The following is an 18947-nucleotide window of genomic DNA, read 5'->3' as shown; positions in this document are numbered from 1 at the left end:
TTAGTTCCTAATTAGCATCAGGAAAGAAAGACTGCGACAGTTTAAGTGACTTGTCCAAGTGCACTCCCACGTAGGATGAGGAAGGCTGTCATTTAAACCCAGACCTCCATGACTTGTAGTCTTTACTAAAATTCTGTTTCAAAGTACTAATTTGAGGTCCTACATTTGATATATATTTAGAAGGCATACTTAAAACAGCAAATCTCAAAGCTTTTTCAGCTGGAACACAGGATGGATAATGTTTGCTTGTTCCCTACTCTCAGGAGCATATAAAGCTTATAATTTCCTGCTCACTAACTATAGCTTCACCCCTTACCCACTCATGCAAGCATATTGGAATGCAAATGAGTGACATTTGTAAACTTTATAAACAAGGAAACCATTCTTAGAATTTCAATTCTTTAAATATGTACATTTCTTATGATGCATCCTACATCCTCATGGTGGCACCTTGGGTGAGAATGGCTGTTTTCAAAGATATTGGGTCATTTTGTTTAAATAGAATATTTAATGTGAAGATATATTTTTGTAGCTATTTAATTTATTTTGAAAAGGTAATGTTCAGTGGTACCATTGTGTGCAACACAGCGAAGCTTTTAACCTTGTAGAGTCATTTTCTGCCACACACATCATCTCTTGGTGTATTCTCCTGGTGTGATGTGGCTGGTGTATATTAAATGTAGACTAATGCAGACACTCACTCTGCCTAGAATATTTCTTCCAGTCATGAATTGGCATGTTCTCAGATCACCCAAATTAACCTGAATACTAATTTAGGTCACATAATTACAGAAAACACTTACTATGAGAAAAATTATGACTGTTCGCAGATATTATTTGGGGATAATTTATGTCATTTCTCTGTTCTTAGGGTAATAGTGAATTAAAAGCACAGATTTAAATGAAATCTGAGATTTATTGGGTCTTGAAGTGGACTTTGTAGTTTGTTGACTCGTACTCTTAGTGAGAGATTCTGCTCATTGTGAAATTGTAGTTCTATGGACAGAAACACTGTGCTTAAACCCTGGTTTGCCCTTGTCTGATAGATTCTCAGATTACCTGTAAGAGGGGAATAGTAATGTCTGTGTTATGTGCCTTACAACACTCTTGTGAAGTCTTTATATTTCAGTGCAGTGTAATAGGGAGTGCAGAATATAATTTATTTTTTAATATATATTTTATTGATTTTTTACAGAGAGGAAGGGAGAGAAATAGAGAGTTAAAAACATCGATGAGAGAGAAACATCCATCAGCTGCCTCCTGCACATCTCCTACTGGGGATGTGCCCGCAACCCAGGTACATGCCCTTGACCGGAATCGAACCTAGGACCTTTCAGTCCGCAGGCTGACGCTCTATCCGCTGAGCCAAACCGGTTTCGGCAGAATATAATTTATTAATATAATGCACTTATAAGTCAAATGATCAATTTTTTGTTTGTTTTTGATCATCTGGGTTTTTGTGTGTTTTTTTTACATCTGGCACAATACTTGGTATGTGCTTGCCATTAATCACCCAAACAGTTATTGAGCATATAAGCAGCCTTATAAAAGAGTGAATAAAATATTAGTGGTCCCTTCTTACAGTAGAATAGAACAGCAGTCGCCAACCTTTCGGACCTCACAGACCACCAGTGGTCCGTGGACCACTGGTTGGCGACTGCTGGAATAGAAGACAGAAGAATAGACCATGTAAATTCAGTGCTGGTGTGTCTCCCACAAATACTTAATCTTCTGGGTCAGGATAAAAGCCCATGGTGTGTGTAATGCCATCTAAACTGAGATTGAACCAGTAGCCACCCAGGCAAAGGGGAGAAGGCATGAGTGTAAGAAGAGGGAGAGGCAACGTCTGGAAGTAAGAGAGGTCATGTACATTTTAGAAGCGGTTTTTGGTTCTGTATGTCAGTAATGTGGTCTGGGAAAGAGGTAGACAGTAAGCCAACCATAAGGGTGGCTGCTTGAGTCATGTTAAGTTCAGGTCAGTTTGACTGAACTCTGGGGAAACCATTATAGGATGTTTAAGCGGGGATAAAAAGAAATACTCAAGTTTGTCTTTTCAAAAGATTATTGTCTCAGCTTTTGGAGAATGGATTGAGGCTGAAGATAGAATTACAGGTAGGCAAGTTAAAAGGCTGTTGTTCACGTCCAGGAAAGAATTGACAGTGTTCAGTACTCGAGTATTGACAATGGAGGGATGATGTTAAATCTATAAGATTTGATGATTTACTGGATGTTGGCTCCATTGAGCCAGCAACTCTGCTTCTGGTGGTAGAGTAGGGGATACATTTCCCCAGAGGGCTTGCTACTACTTCTTCATGTGCAGTCGAGATGCTGCTGGGGCAAAGGCAAAGCCAGTCGTATTCACAAGCCTGCATTTTACTTGACTCTCCACATTGTTAGTCATTGAGAATGAGTTGACCCAACCCCAAAGTGGAAATATCACTCTGGACACTCACAAGGCTTCCATGAGTCAGGCATTCCATTTCCCCAGGAGCCCAGGAGGCAGCTAATAGCTGCCTTACACCAGGGATATGCCTGATGGCTGTGTCCGGGAGGCAGAGGCCAGAACTCAGGGCCACCGCCAGGAGGACACTTCCTCCCTTTGTCAGTGGCTCTGATCAGTAAAGACACTAGTCACAGAGACTTGTAACCCCAAATGGTCCTCAGGGTTGTGAGGCTCAGGGGTACTAACACTTTCTACCCACAGCCCTTCCTGATTGGGAGAATCCCTGTAAACTTGCAGGAGGAGGAAGTATAACCATGTAACACTGATTCCTATTACACATTAGGATGTAGAGGCTACAAGAGGACATTGAATTGCCCCAAAGAGCCCCACCCATGGGTCACTTTAATTTCCCTTTCCTACTGTAAATCTTGTCCAAATCTTATTAGCTGAGTCTGGATGTCCTCTCCCTCCATGGGGTCAGATAGGGTGGTGATCACCTGGGTTCCTATATCCAAGAGAGCCCTAAAACTTTAAAAAAAAATATTTTTATTGGTTTTAGAGAGGAAGGGCGAGGGATAGATAAAAACATCAATGATGAGAATCATTGATGGGCTGCCTCCTGCACGCCCCCTACTGGGGATCAAGCCCACAACCCAGGCAGGTGCCCTTGGCCACAATCAAACCTGGGACCCTTCAGTCCGCAGGCCAATGCTTTATCCACTGAGCCAAACCGGCTAGGGCTGAGCCTTAAAACTTTTGAGTCCCTCTCTAAGGTTCTCTGAATAGCCTCAGAGGGGTATGTATGGCCTTCAGTCCCTCTCGGGGGTCAAGGAGACCTCACCCCCATTCCTTCCTATTTTTCTCTGTAAAGCAGAAGAGTGTGAAGGTGCATGTAGGGAGGGATGTAGAGGGGCACAGAGTGAGAGAGGAACTCTGTACCAGTAATCAGTCATTTTTGGTCACTCTCCCGTAGTTCAACCAAAAGAACTTCTAATACTTTTGGTTTATATAAAGCTCTCTCTTGGCAGGAAGGCCATGAGTACTTACACAATCTATTTTAGCTTTGGGGATTCCTTGGCTCAGCAGTCACGGCCATGCTGCCTTTCACCCCAAATGTGTACCCAGGGCTTGCTGCCCCAGTGCCATGACACATCCCTCCCTCTGCCAGCCCAGGGGAGAAGGACCACTTGGGTGGCTGATTTCAGTCCCACTTCTCAATGCTTGCTTTCTAAACATTAATTCTACTCCCTGTTCATGAACTGGTAGGACAGTGGGATCCTTCTCCCCACCCCAACTAGGTAGCTCTCCGATCCCAGATGTCTCCTGTTCCAGAGCTCTGCCCTTGGGCCTTTCTCCTCCTTGCTGGAAAGTCATGGCTCTGTCCATGTCCTGTCCTTGTTGCCCACACTGTCCAGAACCATGTCTGCCTGAGATCTTTCCCTACTTACAAGCTAATAAGTTACCCGGCCACATTTTAATGGCTATTGGTGAAGACACGAGACTCCCGTGGAAGAGATGAAGGACCATTTATTCCTCTCAGTAATAGCAGTAGGCAGAGTATCAGCATTTGTGCTGGTTTTTGGACCCTGAGTTTAGACTTGCACACATAGAGGACTATGTTATTGGAGAGAGGCCCTGAGTTTAGGGGACCCAAATCTTTTGTAATGAATGAGCTGTAGTGGGCCTGTCCTTTGCTCAAGGATGCCTTAATATTATAGTGAAGTGTGTTATCATACCAGACCCTAGGCATACCTGTCCTTTGCTCCAGAGGGAGACACTGTGTCTTTCAAGGCTGTTTGCTAAATAGATACCCTTGAGAATGTAGTCCAGAGCAAAGGGTAGTCGGCACTCTCAGCTTACAGCACATTCAGAAAAGACAGACCTATGGACAATTCCTTCCCAACAGAGGTGAATTATACCTCAATAAATCTGAGTCAAAAAAAGTACCTGGCACCTAGTAAGAATGCAATACACAGTGTTATTGCTGTTCATTTCCTTGATCTGTTGGGGGTGGGTGGGGCAAACCTAAATGTAGTGATTTTGTTGGAATTTTGAGCTTTTCTCCAAGGCAAGTGGTAAGGACATTTACTCAAAAAGTAATGACTAACATGTTTAGACATCTTTTGATTTGAAAAAAAAAAAATATATTGACCTTTTAAGAATTTCAGGAACATTAAAGTGAAATATGAGAAAACCACCTTGGGTTGCAAGGTATGAGATTACTTTTCTTTTGTTTATATCAGTCTACCTAAAGTTCTCTACTTAAAATTCTGGCAAATTCTAACATACAAAACAATGTTAATTAAGCCCAGCATTTTAAAGTTAGGCTTCTTTTCCTTTAGATCTTGGGACAGTAGAGACCTGGGAAGTAAGAGAGGCTGGCATAGTTAGCTGGGAGAGTTTTAAACTTGCAGTTTTCCACATGTGTGCTTGTGTGTAAGTTCATGCTTGTGTGTGTGTGTGTGTGTGTGTGTGTGCGCGCTTGTGCGTGTGTGTATATGTATATGTGTGCGCACTTTAAAGGATAAGGCTTTATTTTATCAACTAGAAGCCCGGTGCACAAAATTCATGCACTTGGGAGGTGGGGGCCTCAGCCCAGTCTGCATCCTCTTGCAGTCCGGGAGCCCTCGAGGGATGTCTGACTGATGGCTTAGGCTCGCTCCCCACAGTCAGACATCCTTAGTGCTGCTGCTGCTGTGCTCACCGGCCATGAGCCTGGCTTCTGGCTGAGCGGCGCTCCTCCTGTGGGAGCACACTGACCACCAGAGGCAGCTCCTGCTTTGAGGGTCTGCCCCCAGGTGGTCAGTGCTTATCATAGGGACCGGTCGTTCCACCATTCGGTCGATTTACATATTAGCCTTTGATTATATAGGATAGGATAGGATTAGTGCCATTTAATTCCGACCTTCCAGTTACTTTCTGTAAATAAGCATCCAATATTTTTATTTTGAAAGCTAACTTTACTTGCTGAAGATTGTTATGTTTGAACCTGTTTTGACTTAAATATTTAATATGTTCTGGTGTTACATAAATATATTTACCAAGTTGTTTTTAAAAGTACAGAGAAGTCAGCTTCTTTTTTTCCCATTTATTGAGCTAAAGTGAACATGAATTTATAGACTTGGAGATGTAAAATAATCTAGCTATGATGGTGCCAGTTCTGAATTGCTAGTGGGTAAAGGCAGGTTGATGCCTCACAATCAAGGACTGTAGCATTTTGGAAATAGTCTTTGATAATTGGGACTTACTATATTAAATATGTGAATATATTAACTAAAGATTTTCCTTTTTATTTATAGAACAGTATGTCGAAGCAGTAGTCAAACTATGTAGCCTGGGGTTGGCAACGTTTTGAAATGGGTGTGCCAAAGTCCCATTATGGTATGTGTCATGGTGACAACTGGCCAGGGTTCTGTCTTTGGTATGTGTCACTGACCCCTTCTTGGTAGTTTATTAGCTTATTAAATATGTATCTTTTAAGGACTTAGTTTTAGATAATATTTTGTGTTCTTTCTTTATAAGCAACTTTTTGTTAATCCTCACCCCAGGGTATTTTTTTCCATTGATTGGAAGGGGAGGAGGAGGAGGAGGGGAGAGAGAGAGAGAGAGAGAGAGAGAGATGTGAGACATTGATTAGTTGACTCCCGCATGCATCTTGACTCAGCTGGGGATCGGACTGCAACCCAGGTATGTGCCCTTGACCAGGAGTTGAACCCATGACCCTTTGGTGCATGGGTGTGTGGGCTGATGTTCTAATCAATGAATCACACTGACCAGGGCTCTTTTTATTTTCTTAATAGTATCATTTGAGGTGCAAGGATTTTGAATTTTGGTGGAATCCAGTCCTTCCTTCCTTCTTTCCTTCCTTCCTTCCTCCCTTCCTCCCTCCCTCCCTCCCTCCTTCCCTTCCTTCCTCCCTCCCTCCCTCCTTCCCTTCCTTCCTCCCTCCCTTCCTCCCTCCCCCCCTTTCTCCCTCCCTCCCTTCATCCCTCCCTCCCTCCCTCCCGTCCGTCCGTTTTTTAAAGGATTATGCTTTTGGTGCTGTGTTTAAAAAATCTTTGCCTAACCCAAGCTCATGAGATTTACTCCCATGTGTTCTTTTAATAGCTTTGTAGTTTTAGCTCTGACATTTACGTGTATGATTTATGTTTAAAAAACTCTATATAGCGTGAGGTAAATTTCTAAGCTCATCTTTTTGTATGTGGATATCCAGTTGTCTCAGCACCATTCATTGAAATGATCCTGTTTTCCCCATTGAATTGCCTTGGCAGCTTTGTTAGTCATTAGTTGGCTGTAGAGATCTGTGTTTATTTCGGGGCTTTCATTTCTGTTTCATTGGTCTACATGTCTGTCCTTCTGCCAGTCCCACATGTCTTGATCACTGTAGATTTTCATATCATATTTTGATAACACAAATAGCATTCTTCTTTTCTTTTAAGAATATGTCCTCATATTTATAAAAAATTGAAACAATAGAAAAAGTAAAAGCAAAAAAGCAAAAGTCACCATCTAAGTAGTTACTATTTTGGGGGACATCTTTCTAGCTTTTCTGCACACACATGCATGTTGTATGAGCGCATACATATCCTCACAGTTACACATAAAGACACGCCAGTATTTGCCCACGCTCATTGTTCTTGTGTTCTTTTTGAGTGAATACGTTTATTGTCAGCTTTAAGAGAGGACTGATTATTTGCTTTCTTCAGGCACTTCTGTAATCCCGTTAGTTTTTACTGACATGAACTTGTGAGAAGAGCAAAATTCTTTGGGTAAGAACTATGAACGCTTTTTCGTTGCTAGCATGTTAAATGGAATTTAGTTCTCACTTCCTCTGCTGAAAGATAACTTTAAAACAAATTTTTAAATGTGTGCTTTTCGACTGGATGGCAAATTATGTGTGAAACTTTAACAAAATTAATCCCTAAATCCACTTTTAAACATTGAAAGTTTCCATAAATCTGCTCTTGAGTACTAGATTAACTTTTGGCAGTTGTCGTGGTGAGTGTGGAGCCAGTAAATATGTGTGTGTGCTGATAGGGTTTCATTTGCAGTTATACAGGACTGATCCCACAGGAGCTGAATTTTACCGTGTTCATAAAGTAGGATCGACCTTTGCTCTTTTGCACTTTGTGAATTCAGTCTTGTAACCCTAGTGGAGACTGTTCCCGAGATACTCTCCGTGGCCATCATGAGACTGGGACCAAACTTTGAAACACTTCTCCTCTAAGAGCAGGTCAAAACCAGGAACTCCCCTGACATTCACCTTTTCTTATAGTATCATTCTTCATGATGAATACATGGTTTAAAATCACATTTAGAGATGCAATAGGTGTAAGAGGTCTTATTTATAGACTAGAGCAGCCGTGGGCAAACTACGGCCCGTTTGAAATGAATAAAACTAAAAAAAAAAAAAAAGCGTACCCTTTTATGTAATGATGTTTACTTTGAATTTATATTAGTTCACACAAACACTCCATCCATGCTTTTGTTCCGGCCCTCCGGTCCAGTTTAAGAACCCATTGTGGCCCTTGAGTCAAAAAGTTTGCCCACCCCTGGACTAGAGGCTCGATGCACGAAATTCATGCAAGAAGCTCTGCCCTTGGAGCTGCAGCCACAGCAGCTTGCCTCAGCCCTCGAAGCCCCAGTTTCGTCTGGAAGGATATCCAGAAAGTCGTTTGGCTGTCTAATTAGCATATTATGCTTTTATTATTATAGATTACACTTAATTTAAAAAGATTGGAGCTTAATCTCCAGCATTGGGGAGACATTAAAGGTTGTGAGTTTGGGGAGTGATACAATGAGTCAGATTTCGGAAAGCCATCTTCCCGTTGGTTTAGTGGAAATTTGGTGTTCGAAAAAGGCATGCTTATATTGTGCGGGAAGCTGCTTGCCCAATGAAATTATATAAATGAGGTTTCTTGTACAAGATTTAAAAAATTAAAACTTGAACTAAGAAATTTTCAGATGACAAATGAACTCTTTACAGAAAGGAAAGCAGTAAACACATGTTAATGGTAGCTGACTGTGTGGTGGGATTATGGGTTTTTCTTCTGCTTTTTGTGGAAAATTTAGAAAAATGTTAAATAGTATATTATGTAATAAGATGTTAAAAATGAAACTGTCTTATTCTGAGTTGGCCCTAAGTCAATAGATGCACATTTCTATAGTGAGTTGTAAGAATACCTTGCAAGTCTTGCTAAAGAAAGAAGCAGGAAATAGATCTTGTGACTTCTAACACCCCATCTGCTGGTATAAAGATTCAGGAAGTGGAAATTAGAAGAGTTTTTGAAGTGATTTGTTGTAAATTGGAAGAGTTTTTGAACCAAGTTGTTGGTGTTTCCCCTAATCCCCCTCCCTCCCAGTTGAGTGCTCCCCCCAAGTGAGGGGCTTTATGGTAATGACTTGGAGAGCTTAGGGGGCACTGGGTGGATGTCTGTCTCCCTCGGGCCTGGGTGTAAGAAAGGCTGGCTGTCCTGGCAGCACAGCACAGCAAGGTTACTGTGTGGGGGCACTGCCCGTCCTCCTGAAGTTCTTTGGGGCAAGAGTACATGTTCCCCATAGACCAGATGAGGGCCACTATGAGGGGAAGCCCACAGGATCAGGGTGGTATGGGCACGGGGGTGGGATGATGGCGCTAGGGAAAGAAATGACTGGTTTCCCAGAGGAGATTTGTCTTTCTGCATCATGGGAATTGTTGCAATGAGAGATCCCCAGGGCCAGGAATTGTAGTAACAGATCCCCAGGGCCGGAGTGGTGAGAGCATGCAAGGAATCCCTGAAAGCATTCCCTGACAGATCAGGTTTAAACACTTGGCGCCCAGCCAAGAGAGCCCTCTAGTGACACCTGAGGTGGAAGGGGAGGGGTGAGGCAGCCTCCTTGTGCCACCTAGGCTAGGAACAGGCTAGCCTGCCACAGGCAGGGCTGGGACGGGGAGAAGCTGGAACCTTGGATGAAAACTTCTTATGGTTATACTAAACTGGGTCTCTTAATTTCTAAGCTCAGATCATTTTTATAACTTGAAAATGACCAGTGTCCTAGTCTTGCCTAAATAAGAGTTCAGGGACATTACTGTCGCCACAGAATAACTTTAAAGCACAGTGGTAGGACAAAATGTTGCATTATGGCTACATCCCACAGATTCTGCTTGTTCAGGGTAATGGTCACAATTGTTTTTCTAATGAGAAAAGTATCAATGAAAATGAATTTTTATGAGAATGTGTCCATTGAGGCATTTTGTCGTGAATAAAGTGTCATCAACTTTGGGACCAGACAGATCTGTGCTTGAGTCAGATCAACCCCTTATTAGCACTGATGTGGACAAGTAAAGTCATTTTTGAGGTTGATTTTCCTCATTTACTTTTTATAAATAGGATAACACCTATTTTGTGGTGGTTATGAAAAGTTATAGTCCATCGTAAAATGTGTGATACACAGTAGGTAGTCACAAATACTAATAACCCTCTTCCCTCCTTATAGTAAGTGTTTCCTATAGTTTTAAATATGTTCTGACTCTCCTTAACATGTGTTTTGCTTCCTCTAAATGTATTCCTTAAAAATACGGAATGATTAATGGATTCAGTATGACTACAGAGTACTATCAAGGATGTAAGCAATGGTAGTTTTAGTGTAGCTAAGGATTTCACCTTTGATTTGAAATGTGAAGGATTTTCAGAAGTAATGAAAAGTAGTTTTACTGCTGTGTCGGTGTTTCGTGAGGAAGCATATGAATTAGAGGCCTAAAGAAAAGGTAGGCCCCAGAGGAGACCTTTTCAGCGCCGTTCGTGCAGCAGTGTGGACTATCTCAAACAAAGGGAAGGCACCATTGCAGAGAGAACGCATTGTAAGCACGGGTTTTTAGTTTTTTATTTAACGGATACATTTCATTTGTTTATTTATCCACCACAATGTGTTGATTGGGATGGTTCCCCACTCATCTTGATTCGAGGTGCCTTTAGTGCTTCCTTCTGAAGGCGCATCCTTCTGTAAGCCTTGCGCTTCCTCCTGTTGGCGGACAGAACAGTGGAGCAACCAACACACAGAACTGCCATTTGTGCGCGGCTAAAGAGGGCGGTGGTTTGAGAGCATCCTGGGCATTTCGCATCCGTGATGCAGGAGTTGGGGCTCTGCTTTTTGTGTTTTCCTCGCTGGCGGGCGGGCGGGCGGGCGGGCGGGCGCTGCAGTGTCCTGGCCAGGCCTAGGCAGTCAGGATGGAGCAGTGTGAGAGAGGCAGTGACCCTGCTCCGCAGCCTGGCATTTCCATAATGTTCACATAAGCTCTGAGGGGATTTTTATTTTTAGTAAAGGAAACTGGTGCTTAGATAACATTCTTTAAATAAGTGGAAATCTCCATTTTACAAATAACAGAACAGAAGCTCAGAGAACTTAGAAAGTGGAAACTCAACCCAGATCTCTCTCATTCCAGAAACAATGTCAGGTTTTCCATGTATATTTACTGTTTTGCGTTCTCTTATCAATTATCAAAGTAATCTTTTCCTCTCTTGGTGTGATTTTATCTACATTTACATGAACTATTGAAACATTTTGGATTTTCTGTATTTAAAATTTTAATGATTGGTCTTATCTTTTCTTTTAAAATTTCATATAATGCTTCAGATAATTCCTCTAAAGATCAGTAAGATAGTATTTTCTATATTTTGCAATTTAGTTTTGAGAAATTAAATTCTAACCTATCTAGTATCTATAGGCTGAGAAGGTTTCATCTCAGTTTTCCATGGGATTATTTCAGTACCATTTATTTACATTAAATAACATTTTCTTTCTTCATTGCCCTTTGATGATTACTTTATACAGTCCTCACGTGGAATAGTCTCTGTGAACCTCTAGCTCCTTTTCCTGCTTGTGCAAATCCTGTTTATTTTTCAAAACCTATGTCAGCTACCAGGGCTTCATGAAGTCTTTTCCTAGTACCTGACCTCCACGCTCTGCCCCTCGATGAACCCTCTCAGCTGCCATGGCGCTTAGGCCACACTACTTCTTTTTGACCTTGAACATGTTAATTGCCACAGTAAGGCTACATGCTTTAGAGAGCATGCTCTTTTCATCACTGCATCTCCTAGGCACCTACTTTGTTATTATGTACATAATAGACTTTCCGGTAAATATTTGGTGGTTATACTTTTTTTACACCTATACACAGTTGGACCTAATCTGATTTCTCTGTTCTCTTCCCCTGACACTATATATATATATATATATATATATATATATATATCAATTCCACACAATTTCAATTATTGGTGAGTAGGACTGATCCCTCTCATTTGCTCTTCTGTGTTTTGTTTTGTTTTCAAAAAACTTTCATAGACTTGTATGTTTCTTTTCCTCAAATGGATATAGAATAACCTTTTGAAGGTTTAAAATTAAAACCCAGAGACTGTACTTGTTGGAATTATATAATAATGCACTTTTATGATGTTGTCTGATCTGGAAACATGGTCAATAGGCTCTTTAATTCAAGTGCTTTATTCTGTTTCTAAGATGGTTTTTGAGATTGCTTTGCATATGTCAAGAACTTAAACAAATTGAATTGAATTCGGTTTTATCATACACCAAAGAAGGAACAGTCTGTGTTGCATAACCAGCTGGATCTCTATACCATCATTTGAAACACTGCAGAGCTGTCCATGTGTGACAGAATGCTCTGAAGTCATAACTGTTACGTTTTATGTTTTGCTGGAGACAGAAAATTTTTAACACTTATTTGAAGAACCTCTGGGCTTGTGAATTTTATTTTTAGATGCCTGGATTATCTTATTTACATATTATCTAATAACCATTGTTTATGCCCTGACATTTGATTAAGAAGGATGAAAACAATTATAGTGTCTTATTATTTCTTGATTTATTAAGAATTAGACAGGATAAATAGGATTTTTCCTCTACGGTTTTATGCAAGCGGCACCGGTTTTTCCCCTTGTGGTTTATGAAAGTATGAAGGTGGCCAGCCAAGCCACTTGTTTTGTTTATTTCTGGGTGGCTGCAGTCAGCCTTAGGGAAGGAAGTTTTCCTTTGGCAGAAAAAGCAAAAAGTGTTTATTCATTCCATTTGTAGTAACGTTGATCCAAGAGGAGCTTTTGAGGAAAACCAGAGTGGTTAGGTCTTGAACATAAACAGCTCCGATTCATCTCCTAACTAGTAGAGAAAAGTGAAAAATTAGGATGATTAAATACAATTTATAGACAATGCAAAATTCTAGAGCAGAAGTTCTAAACTGATAATGGTTCATTAACCAAATATAGCCCTCTGACACTTTCTTTTGGCTTCCTGAGTGTTTAGAAAATTTACTTAATTAGTTAATAACATTTAAAAATTGTTTACAAGTATACGCAGCAGCAGGGTATGTTAGTAGCAGTGGCACCCTTAGATTAAGCATACATGTTTGTTTGCCTTAGTTGGCACTTGCAACCTGATTCCTGCCGACCCCATATGTGTTTCACTTTGCAGTCCGTTCTAGAGGCTCTTGAACACGGAAGTAATAGGTCTAATGCTGCTAATGCAGCTGACCTTCAACTTTGAGTTAATAGGAGATAGAATAGGAGGCGTGAAGATTCCAGGTACTGAGGGTTTGAGTGGAATATGGGATGTGTGAGAAAGAGAAGTTGTAGAGGAATCCAAAGATTTTACCTGAGCAACTGGAAGGAGAGAGGTCCATCAGCTGAGATGGGGAGACTGCAGCCATAGGTTTGAGAAGGGAAGATGAGTTCAGCTTTGGACAGGTTAAGTTTAAGGTATCTATGAGAAATCTTAGTGGATGTACTGAGCAGGCAGTGGTATGAGAGTATGGTGTTGGAGAAATATTGAGACGGAATAAATACATTTGAGATATATGACACGTAAATCCATGGGATAATGTGAGATCATGGAGAGGGGAGGACCTGGACTGAGCTGGGGCATGTCAGCCTTTTGGGGAGTTTGAGAGAAGAGTTCTGTAGAGATTTGCCTTTGGCAAATAATAGGTTATTGTTATGGAATATAATCTTCACACCTGTAATAAACCTGACATTTTACTAGTGCATTGAAACTGAAGGAACTTAAACTGTGATAGAATATAGAAATACTAAAGGTCCGATGCACGAAATTCATGCAAGGGGGCTCGGCCCTCGCAGCCCTGGCTTTGTCTGGAAGGTCGTCCAGAAGGTCGTTCTGCTGTTCGGTCTAATTAGCATATTAGCTCTTTATTATATAGGATGCCTCTTTTAATAATTTTAAGCCACTGTTACAAGAATAAAAAAGAATTACTAATTTTTCCCTTGTTATCTTGTTTCATAAGCTATAATGAGAATAGTGTACTTTTCTTAGTATACTTATTAGTCTTTGAGTGTCTTGAGGGTGAAAACTATAGTGTTTTATCAACTATTGGTGTTTTCCAGAGTGTAATATAATGCCTTACTCTTAGTAGGTCCTCTGTAAATAGTTGCTGAGTTAATCCAAGGAGACACACACACACACACACACACACACACACACACACAGCATATACTTGTAATATGTAGTTGCATTCATGAATTTTATTGTTAGTTTTAATAAAATAAAGTTGTTTTAAAGTATAGTAATGTTTTAGACTTTCTTCCTTTTTTCTTTCTTTAAACAGGTAGAGGGACGAGGGCAGAATCACCAGCACTGGCTGAAGGTAAATATGTCTTTGGGGGAAATGATTATTCAAATGCAACAAGCATCATGATTTAAATTAAAAACTACATTGGCTAAACATAATATAAGGAAATGTTCTATACATATATTGTACTGCTAAAAAATGTCTTTAGGAAATAACACCCTGTAGTGTTTAGTTTCTGGCTTAGTCTAGGAAGTAGTGGGGAAATGTAAATTTAATTAGACCTTTTTTTTTTTACAGCTTTTCATAGTAGAGGTATGTGTTTTGTTTTGCAAATTCCCTTTTAAATCATTTCAGCTATCACCAATATGGTTGATCAGAAAAGGTCTAAGCCATAATTCTAGTATGTTTATTTACTAATTTATGTATTTATTTGGAAGAAGGGAGAACACTTTTACATATTTCTCAATGGGAATTCTACCAATTGTTGGTTTTGGTCCTTTTTAAAATGGGTCCTGAGTACTCAAACACGTATAGTCCTGTAACTGATTTAATTCTAACAAGTCAATGGGTATTTGAAAGTGTAATTTTTCTACAGACTCTTTACGTTCAAGTGAAAATGACCAGCTTAAATCTCTTCTGGTCCTCCTCCTAGTCATAGGTAGAGATACTTCCTTTCAGAAGGTGCCTGACCTTTTCTTAGGCCCCTGTGACAGCTCTGTAATGGTCCTGTGGGACTGGAGCCCGCACCTGCGCCCTGGCCCGCAGTGCAGGAGCTCTCACGGTTTCTGGAACCATGACCTCTATGGTCATCAGTGAACTCTGAATCCCTTCTCAGAATAGTGATTCTGACAGTTATTTTATGAAGTAAAATACGTATGATTAAAAAAGGAACCAGATAATATTGAACTAGTTAACAAATATTAAAAAATACAAAAGTTTGATAGATCTATGCTTCTGAAAATAAGCTTAGGGGACAATTCTGCTAAATACTGTAATTTTAAATAGTGATGAGTTTGCAGTAATTATAATGTAATTTGAAATTACCTCTGATTTCTGTGGATGACAAGCTCAGAGGTATTTCTAATACTCTTTGGTTTGTTGCCTAGAATCTTACTTGAAGGATTGCTAACTTCCACCTAGAGCAGCGGTTCTCAACCTGTGGGCCGAGACCCCTTTGGGGGTCGAACGATCCTTTCACAGGGGTCGCCTAAGACCATCGGAAAACACATATACAATTACATATTGTTTTTGTGATTAATCGCTATGCTTTAATTATGTTCAATTTGTAACAATGAAAATACATCCTGCATATCAGATATTTACGATTCAAAACAGCAAAATTACAGTTATGAAGTAGCAACAAAAATAATTTTATGGTTGGGGGTCACCACAACATGAGGAACTGTATTAAAGGGTCGCAGCATTAGGAAGGTTGAGAACCACTGACCTAGAGGTTAGTGACAGTTTCCCATCCAGATTCACAGGCACTGAATTCTCCTCCTGGACCCCAGATTAAGGACTCCTGTTAGTGAAAATCAGCCAGACAAATTCTTTGTCCTATTTGATAAGTGCAGTTTTCTATGTTCTGTATCACTAATCTTAAAGAAGTAGCACTACACATCCATACATTTTTTTTTTTAAATATATTTTATTGATTTTTTACAGAGAGGAAGGGAGAGAGATAGAGAGTTAGAAACATCGATGGGAGAGAAACATCGATCAGCTGCTTCCTGCACATCTCCTACTGGGGATGTGCCTGCAACCCAGGTATATGCCCTTGACCGGAATCGAACCTGGGACTTTTCAATCCGCAGTCCGACGCTCTATCCACTGAGCCAAACCGGTTTCGGCTACACATCCATACATTAAGAAATATCCTGATGGTGTGGGCTAGAAGTTTTTGAAATAGCTTTGAAGAAACTTCTGTTTGTTGGTTAATAATCACAGAAACAGCATTCTTTGGAAAATGGTGTAGATGATGTGTTAAGCCTTGGAGTTTGCCTGCCTCCGAAGAACACACATTCTAATTTCAGGAACGTGAACTACATATCCTATATTAATAAATAAAAGAGAAACATGGTAATTAGCCGTACCTTCGCTACCCTTCCCATTGGCTAATCAAGGCGATATGCAAATTAACTGCCAGCCAAGATGGCGGTCGGCAGCCAGGCACTGAAGCAAACAAGAGGCTTGCTTGCTCCAGTGACAGAGGAAGCCAACGTTCCCCGCCTGCTGCTGCCGGCCTCTGAGCTTGCAGTTTGAAACATTGTTACAAATATAGAAGCTAAACAAAACCCCAGTAACCTGCTTTCAGCCAGCCGGGATCTCAGAGCTGGAATTGAAACAGTGTTTCGATTATAGAACCCAAACAAACCAGATACCTGCTTTCAGCAGCCGAGGCCTCAGAGCTGGAGCTAAGCTTCAGAGCTAAAGCTGGGCCAGAATAAAAAAAAAAAGAAAAAAAGGACAGGTTGGGAGCTTCAGTCACCCGCCAGCCTGAAAACAGCCCTCAGCCCCTCACCCAGACTGGCCAGGCACCCCAGTGGGGACCCCCACCCTGAAGGGGGTGTGACCAGCTGCAAACAGCCATCAGCCCCTCACCCAGGCTGGCCAGGCACCCAAGCAGGACCCCCACCCTGATCCAGGACACCCTTCAGGGCAAACCAGCCGGCCCCCACCTGTGCACCAGGCCTCTATCCTATATAGTAAAAGGGTAATATGCCTCCCAGCACCAGGATCAGCAGAGCCGCGAGGCCTCCCGGCACCGGGATCAGTGTGACGGGGCAGCACCCAAACCCCCTGATCGCCCTGCGGCTCTGTGTGTGACAGGGGGCGGGGCCACAACCTCCCTATCCGCCCTGCTCTGTTTGTGACAGGGGAAGGTGCCCCAATCCCCTGATCGCCCTGCGGCTCTGTATGTGACAGGGTGCAGCGCCCCAACCCCCCCACCCCCATGGGCCCTGCTCTGTGTGTGACGGGGTAGAGCCATAACCTCCCCATCAGTCCTGCCCTGAGTGTGATAGGGTGGGGAGCCGCAACCCCCTGATCTGCCCTGCTCTGTGTGTGACAGGGGGGAGCTCCCCAACCCCCTGATCGACCCTGCTCTGTGCATGACAGGGTTCGGAGCCCCAACCCCTCTGATGGACCCTGCTCTGTGAGTGACAGGGAGCAGTGCCCCAACCCCCTGATCGGCCCTGCTCTGTGCGTGACGGGGTGGCGCCGCAACCTCCCCATCGACCCTGTGTTGAGTGTGACGGGGCGGTGCCCCAACCCCCCAGTCAGCCCTACCCTGAGCATGACTAGGGGTGGCATCGAAACCTCCCGATCCGCCCTGCTCTGTGCATGACAGGGGGCAGCGCCCCAACTCCCCAATCGGCCCTGCTCTGAGCCTGACCAGGGGCTGCACCTAGGGATTGGGCCTGCCCTCTGCCCCCCGGGAGCAGGCCTAAGCCAGCAGGTCGTTGTCTCCCGAGGGGTCCCAGACTGCGAGAGGGCACAGGCCGGGCTGAGGGACCCCACCCTCCCCCCCGAGTGCACAAATTTTTGTGCACCAGGCCTCTAGTCCTATATTAATAAAAGACAAACATGCAAATTGACCATACTTTCGCTATGCCTTAAGCCACGCCCACCAGCCAGTCAAAGAGACTATATGCAAATTAACCCAACCAAGATGGCGGCCGGCAGCCACAGAGCTGGAACGAGCAGGAGGCTTGTTTGCTCCAGTGATGGAGGAAGCCAAGGTTCCCCGCCTGCTGTGGCCTGGCTCTGAGCTCCACTGAAAGCAACAAAGTTTCAATTATAGAAGGTAAACAAACCCCAGATACCTGCTTTCAGCCAGCCGTTGCCACGGAGCTGGAGCGAGCAGGAGTGGGTTGCCCCTGGTGATGGAGGAAGCCAAGCTTTCCGCAGGCCTCTGCTAAGGGCAACAAAGTTTCAATTATAGAAGGTAAATAAATCCCAGAATAAAAAAGAAAAAAAGGAGAGGCTGGGAGCTTACGTTGCCAGGGTGCTTGGCCAGCCTGAAAACAGCCCACAGCCCCTCACCCAGACTGGCCAGGCACCCCATTGGGGACCCCCCACTCTTAAGGGGGTGTGGCCAGCCTGAAAACAGCCATCAGCCCCTCACCTAGGCTGGCCAAACCTCCATGGGGTGAGGGTCCCCACTGGGGTGGACATCCTCCGAGGGGCCCCATACTGCAAGAGGGCATAGGCCGGGCTGAGGGACCCCCCTGAGTGCACAAATTTTTGTGCACCGGGCCTCTAGTATTAATATAAAATAGTTCAAGATGCCAACAGTTAACCAGAGAAATGCCATCATTCGTTACCATGGAAAGATGCAGATGGTAAGTGCTCTGATGCCTGTGTTGTGGAAATGTTGGCGAGCACCAGAAGGTTACACCAGTGGAGTCAGACTGGATCTTGGTTCCACAGTCTCAGTACTTGAGTTATGGCCAAGAAAGAATTCAGAGCCCAGACTCAAACTATAAGAGAAAGTTTATTTAGAAAGTCACAGAGGTAGAAGTGAGCCTAGTAGAAATGGGCCCAGGAAACAAGTAACAAAGGCACAAGAAGGGCCTTGGAGTTTAGGAGGGAGAAAGGTAAATTACGGTGATGCGCCTGGGGGAAGAGAAAGGGGAGAGGGAGAGTGGCTTTTCCCTAAGGCCCTAGGGCTCTTAACGGTGGGGGTTTTAGGGGAGGTCCCAGGGAAGGATCTCAGTAGAATATTCATCAGCTTCCCAGGTGGCAGGACTTTCAGGTCTTGGCCTCTACTGATTGGTCTGCGCCAGGGCAGGGGTTCATTAGTCCATGCATCTGGTCCTGATGTCAGCCACTGTGGTGCTTGTCAGGTGTTGCTGCTTCTCTGGGCCTGGAGCTGAAACACAGTTGAGGCCTAGATGTATTTGATGTGGGTCAGAACCTCATGTCCTG

At 42.9% G+C, this 18947-nt stretch overlaps 1 protein-coding gene across 4 annotated transcripts in view; it reads left to right on the top strand.

Annotated features, from left to right (window-relative positions):
- CYRIB (CYFIP related Rac1 interactor B) overlaps positions 1-18947 on the top strand; it is a 113881-nt gene that overhangs the window by 55560 nt on the left and 39374 nt on the right. For all 4 annotated transcript variants that reach the window (XM_070392337.1, XM_070392334.1, XM_070392335.1 and 1 more), the window contains one exon: positions 14055-14093. The gene's annotated coding sequence lies outside the window, so the exon portion shown is untranslated. The remainder of the gene's footprint in view (positions 1-14054; positions 14094-18947) is intronic.

This window comes from Myotis yumanensis, unplaced genomic scaffold (genome assembly GCF_028538775.1).
Source record: "Myotis yumanensis isolate MYYU_CA2020_CCGP unplaced genomic scaffold, mMyoYum1.0.hap1 SCAF_15, whole genome shotgun sequence".
Classification (NCBI taxonomy): Eukaryota; Metazoa; Chordata; class Mammalia; order Chiroptera; family Vespertilionidae; genus Myotis; species Myotis yumanensis.
The sequence above is the reverse complement of the archived record's forward strand: the minus strand, read 5'-3'. Positions and strand labels throughout refer to the sequence as shown.